Source organism: Ochlerotatus camptorhynchus, unplaced genomic scaffold (genome assembly GCF_037179485.1).
Source record: "Ochlerotatus camptorhynchus isolate MF236.1 unplaced genomic scaffold, CSIRO-AGI_Acam_v1.1 ptg000243l, whole genome shotgun sequence".
Lineage (NCBI taxonomy): Eukaryota > Metazoa > Arthropoda > Insecta > Diptera > Culicidae > Ochlerotatus > Ochlerotatus camptorhynchus.
Window position 1 is genome coordinate 280,494 of NW_027040733.1, and position 6,000 is coordinate 286,493.

At 38.0% G+C, this 6,000-nt stretch overlaps 1 non-coding gene across 1 annotated transcript; it reads left to right on the forward strand.

Annotated features, from left to right (window-relative positions):
* Positions 1-346: 346 nt before the first annotated feature.
* Positions 347-419, forward strand: TRNAK-CUU (transfer RNA lysine (anticodon CUU)). Its single transcript has one exon. It is a non-coding gene; the product is annotated as a tRNA-Lys (tRNA).
* Positions 420-6,000: the final 5,581 nt, after the last annotated feature.

Sequence of the window (6,000 nt, forward strand, 5' to 3'; positions counted from 1 at the left end):
GTGGAACTTCAATTATTTGCAACTCGCTCCCGAATGAAATCTTTAAGTTGACGCTGCGACATCCTTATTCTCGGAACCACTTCGAAACTTTAAATGCACAAATATCAGCATCTACGACATGTGCAACATTCAAATTGTTACTCCACGTTTGCTGTACTGCAGTATACATGAAGAAGCAATTTTAGGTGAAATGAGGCATTGATTTCCGAGATTTGTGTAATTGAAAAATAGCCTAAGTAGCGGCCATTTGTGGACTCTGCAAGGAATCACCTTAACAACTCGTGGGATTTATCTGAATTATTCTTGATAAAAAAAAATCATTTCAAATATATGTAAAGCATCATAAGCCCGGCTAGCTCAGTCGGTAGAGCATGAGACTCTTAATCTCAGGGTCGTGGGTTCGAGCCCCACGTTGGGCGTGGAATTTTTTTATACTCAGTCCAGCTTATGTCCCGTTAAAAACAAATCCACCCTTCAAGCAAGGAAGGGAGGAGGAGAGAGATAGGGAGCAAAACTGCCTAGCCACGTTGACCATTTTCTTATCAGTTTTACCGAACGCACACAATAAAATGTTGATTTGACAGAAGAAACTAATTTCGATCACCAAAGGCAACGCGCACGGATGGAACAAGAAACTCGTGTAAGCATTCGTCTCACATGAGCTACGTGATCCGTCAAGTGAAGAATTGTAAAAATAGAAATAGAGCATTGAAGAAGGAGCGTGAAAACGACGAAATCTATCGATAATTCACAGTGGTTCAGAATGGCGTTTTAGCAAGCCAAAAAGTGTACGACTCCAAAACTGAATTCGCTTGAAAAGTTCCTTCTCCTAGCCGATTTATAAATAAGGGTGGTCCTCAAATTAATTTATATTCACAAACCATCTTACTTATTTTTGATAATAAAGACAAATCAGTGTAAAAATTTCAATAAACTCTAAAAATCATCTGAAAACAACTTCCGCATGAATTCAGAAAAAAATAAAATGAGAACGTTAAGATAGAAAAAAATTGTTTGGACAACGTAACTTGAAATTAACTCAGCTACAACTTTGCCAAGGAACATTTCCGTGCTAACATGTCAAAGGGGTGTAATTGCCTTTGTAAACAATGGCTTTAGCCGTCGATTTCCCACGAAGAAAAGCTCTCATATGGGAATTATTGACACCAACCAGTAGAGGAATGTTTCCTCTACTAGCTGAAGTTGTTAATTTGGTGGGGTGAGCTACAAAATCAATTACATTCCATGGAAATTTTAGCAGTTAAATGTTCTTTGGCAAAGTTGTAGCAGAGTTAATTTCAAACTACTTCGTCCAAATATTTTTCTATCTCTTAACTTTCTAATTGTAGAACACATTTTTTTTTTCTGAATTGACAATTTAGGTTTTAAGCTCTAGCTTTTTATTAAAAATTTCATGTGGATGTTGTTTCCTGATGATTTTTGGTATATTCGGAGAACTTTCTTATTTTAGCTGTTTAAAATTTCACTTGATTCTCTAATTGTTTGATATTCAAAAAGTAACTTTTCATTTTGGAAAATAAAGACTCAACTTCTTCTGCAAAAATGTAACTGAGTTGATTTTAAGCTACTTTGTTGAAAAAAAATTAAGTGATTGTGAAGAGATATCGACAAACTGTATCCAACAAAAATGTGCATATTAACAAGCTCTAAGATTTATCTAAGGTGACTTTCGCGAGAATTTTGAAATAAAAATAAGTAAACTATTTTTTGAGGAACCCTCAAAGCAAATTGTGAAAAATTGTCCTTAAATAAGAACAACAAGATATAGAAAGAATGTTTCTTCAACAAAGCAGCTTGAAATTAACTCAGCTCACCTTTGCCTAAGAAAATGTGTTTTTTTTTTCAAAAATAAGAAAGTTCGTTCTAGAGTATCAAATAATTAGAGGTTCACCTTAATTTTCAAAACGACCAAAAGAAGGGGTTTTAGAGCAAAAAAAAATGTAAAAGGGGTTGTAACCAAGACACTACCGTTGATTTGGCGTAGGATTATGAGCTCGGTATCAATATTCGGCGACTGTGCTAGGGAAACCACTTTTTCCCATCACGGAAACGCCTCGTTTTCTGATGACAAAATAACGCATTTTCGCGCACAAAACGCACGTAGTTTTCGGTTTATTCAATAAATAGTTAAAAAGAAAAAAATGTTAATTTATTCGAGGAGTTTCTTGCTAAAATTTTACGATCGCGAAATATTCACGATCAATTATATAAATTCGACATTTGATTGCTTTTATCTATCGTCATGGAGAAAACCTTACCTTAATTCGAAGTGTTTCTGGTTAATTGACAAGGTCATGTGGTATTCGGTCATTGTAAGAATTTATATGTATCACTTCAATATTGTTACGCATTTGACCACAAACGTTTGGTTGCTGGGTACATTATCAAAGAGAGGTGATGTGGCTGGCAGTATTGGGAAGGAAAAAACATGCTCCAAATATTGAACTTCAATATGATGGACATAAAACATCAAATTGTTCAGAAATTTGTGAAATGTTTAATCAATTCTCCTCAAACATTGAAGCTAATCTTGCTAGTAGTATTCAAAAAAATAACTTAAATCTTTTGAGTACTGTAAGTCACCTAGAGCATACTATTTTTCTCAAACCTACTGATGTAAATGAGGTTTCTTCCTTGATTAATAATCTAAATACTAAAAAAAGTATCAGCAAGTATCATCAAACATAACCTCAATGAGTTTGCAACTATTTTTACTCAACTTTTCAATTGTATACTGAGACAAGGGAAGTATCCAGATTGTCTCAAAGTAGCAAGAGTAGTGCCTATTTTTAAAGCCGGCGATGTGTCTGATCCTTGTAATTATCATCCTACTTCCACACTGTCTGTAATAAATAAACTTTTCAAAACATTGCTAGTAAATAGACTTGTCAATTTCATGAACAAATTTAATGTTTTGTATAAATTTCAATACGGGTTTCGGAAAGGATGTACCTAGTACTTCAACAGCAATAGTCGAGCTAGTTGATTTTTTACTGAATAAAATTGATAATAAATGTATCGTAGGAGGCCTCTTTATTGACCTAAAAAAAGCATTTGATACCCTGAATCACAATATTCTACTGCAAAAATTAGAAAGCTATGGTATACGTGGATTGGCTAATGACATTATACGCAGTTATTTGAGTGATAGGAAACAGTTTATGGTATATAAAGAAGCACAGAGCTCTCTCCGATCAGTAAATATAGGGGTTCCACAAGGTAGTAATATCGGGCCTCTCTTATTTCTTATCTATATTAACGATATAGGAAATTTACCTCTTAAGGGAATAGCTAAATTATTTGCTGTCGATATAGCACTTTTTTACCCAAATCAGGATACTGCATCTATCGTTTCCTGCATAAACGATGATTTACAGGTACTCATGAGATACTTTGATACTAACTTACTTTCGTTAAACTTATCAAAGACTAAATGTATGGTGTTCCACTCACCGAGGAAAAAATTTTTTCCACACAACAGTCCGTCAATTGGGTCTAACGTAATAGAGAAAGTATCAAGTTTTAAATATTTGTTTTCCACTCTTCAACTCTACGCAAATAATTCGCACGTATACGATTCGCTAAAAAATCCCAAAATGCATCGTAACCTCATTTTACCGATCACAAATCATGATCATAACACTCGGTATGCGAATAACCTAATACGCTCGAGAGCATTCACATGCCTCGGTCAAATACGAATTTCTTTTTATGGTCCATCTGTGTACAATGCACTTCCGGAATGTTTGAAAAACTTAAATAACCGACTATTTTTCAAAACCAGTTTAAAGCGATACTACAAATCCAAAATCAACGAGTTCTTGATATAAATTCGTGTCAACTATCGATTTATAATTATAAAATTTACACTCTTTACGCTAAGCTTAAGATATTAAATTGTATATATTAATTAATTGAATTGTTTATGAGTTGAGGATCCCTTCAAAGGAACTTTGTTCCACTGGGTACATCCTAACCTTGTTAATGATTGTTATTTTGCATCACACACCTTTAAAATTAGTATTGTTATATTTATATGGCTATATGTTTTCTATTGTAACGTTAAAAAAAATATTATCGAGGAGTCCACTACCAGGGGGCTCTCAGTGTGAGCTCTTTGGTGTGGGAGTGTGTTGGCGGGCCTCATAAAAAAAAGGCGAGTGAACGTTAAATGAAAATTCACTCTTAAACAACAATAATTTATGGTGGTCCTAAAAATAACCGTTTTGTCGTGATGGTTGAGTAATGCTGAGCTATTAGGGTGTTCAACACGGATGAAGCTGGAGAGCTGTATGTTGTTTGAAACGAGGGTAACGCGCTTGGCATAGATTGCCCACCGCAGCTCACGACGAGCAACTGAATCCGATCAGTAGCGGTGTGGCTTCTTCGGTGAATCGAGGGCTCTTGAGGGCAGCCTTGATAGCTAGCTGCTTGCTTTCGTTGTGTACTGGAGAAAAATGTACACCGCCACGAGCCGAAAGCACTGCTGTTGCTGCTACTGATGACGACCGGACACCACTACTCGCCACACGCGGTGATTGAATAAACACCGTTCGGCGAGACCGGATGGAATTCGATTTTGAAATCTGTGCTAGGGAAAGCGCTTTTCGAATGCAATGGGTGATAATTTTAAATATCATAGCAACAGTTGAACATTCGTGCAATTTCTTTTGAAAATTGATAAAGTGTTAATTTTACCAGATTCGTAGAAAAATTTTATATCGATTGGCGTATTAGGAATTGAAATCCAGCATCTCTGGATCAAAATCAGACCACTTTCATGCCGCGACCGATTTTGGTTTTTGAAATTATTCTTGGCATAGATGGCCCACAGCGACTCACGAAGAGCTACTGAATCCGCAGCTTCTTCCTCCTTCTTCGGTGACTGGACGCTCATGTGGGCTGCAGCTCGCTACTTGCGGGCAGTCTTTCGTTGTATACTGGAGAACAATGTTCAACGCCACGCGCCGAAAGCACTACTGCTGCTGCTGCTGATGACGACCGCACCACACCACCGCTCACCACACGCGGTGAATGATTGAACACCGTTCGACGAGACCGGATGGAATTCGATTTTGAAATCTGTGTTTGGGAAAGCGCTTTTTGCAGGTAATCGGTGATAATTTTAATCACTATTGCAACAGTTGGGCATTGGTGAAATTTTTAATATTGAAAATTGATAAAATGTTCATTTTAGCAGATTCGTAGAAAAATTTCCAATCAATTGGCTTGTTAAGAATTAAAATCCTGACCAGTTTTCGTAACGCAGCGGCACCGGTGGTGTAGTGGTAAGCGTGATTACCTCTCACTCCAGCAGGCCTGGGGAATGAAGTAGTTCGCCTCCTCGTGGTGTGCCCTGGAAACGTTAATTATCAAACCTAAGGGGGAGATATTGCGGCTAAACGAACTACCGCAGAGTAAGGACGCTGGAACCCCATCCAGCTCGTCCCAGGAGGTTGATAAGCCCTGCACAAACCCTCGTTGTGCAAAGGCAGGAGTGACACCGGGTTCTTAGAGTGCTTAGCACACGCAGCTGGTAAGCGGTCACATCTGTCCTGGCTATCACGTCTGCTTTAGAACTCAGGCGAACAACTAACCGCGAACAACAAGAGGAAGGCCCTGCACAGCTGCTCACTGTGCAGTAGCGAGTGTCACGTCTGACACAACACTAGTGATGCGCGATAGCGCAACCGGCCCCCTCCCATGACGTAATGCTTTCGGGCGGTTCCGGGGAGGGCAAGGTTTTTTTTTTTTTTTTCTTTATTATAGAGATTTTTAGCCTGAGGCTAGTTCATCTCTTAGGGAGGGCAAGGGCCTAGAGCACAGGGTAAGGTTTAGTGGGTCGGGAATGCTACTTCTCCCATCCCCACACCCTGAGTTATCTTCTCAGGTGTCTGGGAGCAGCAGTGCTGTAAATTTTCATATCATTCGATTGAAGATGAACCAATACAACCATTCAATCAATTCTGTGTAAACGAA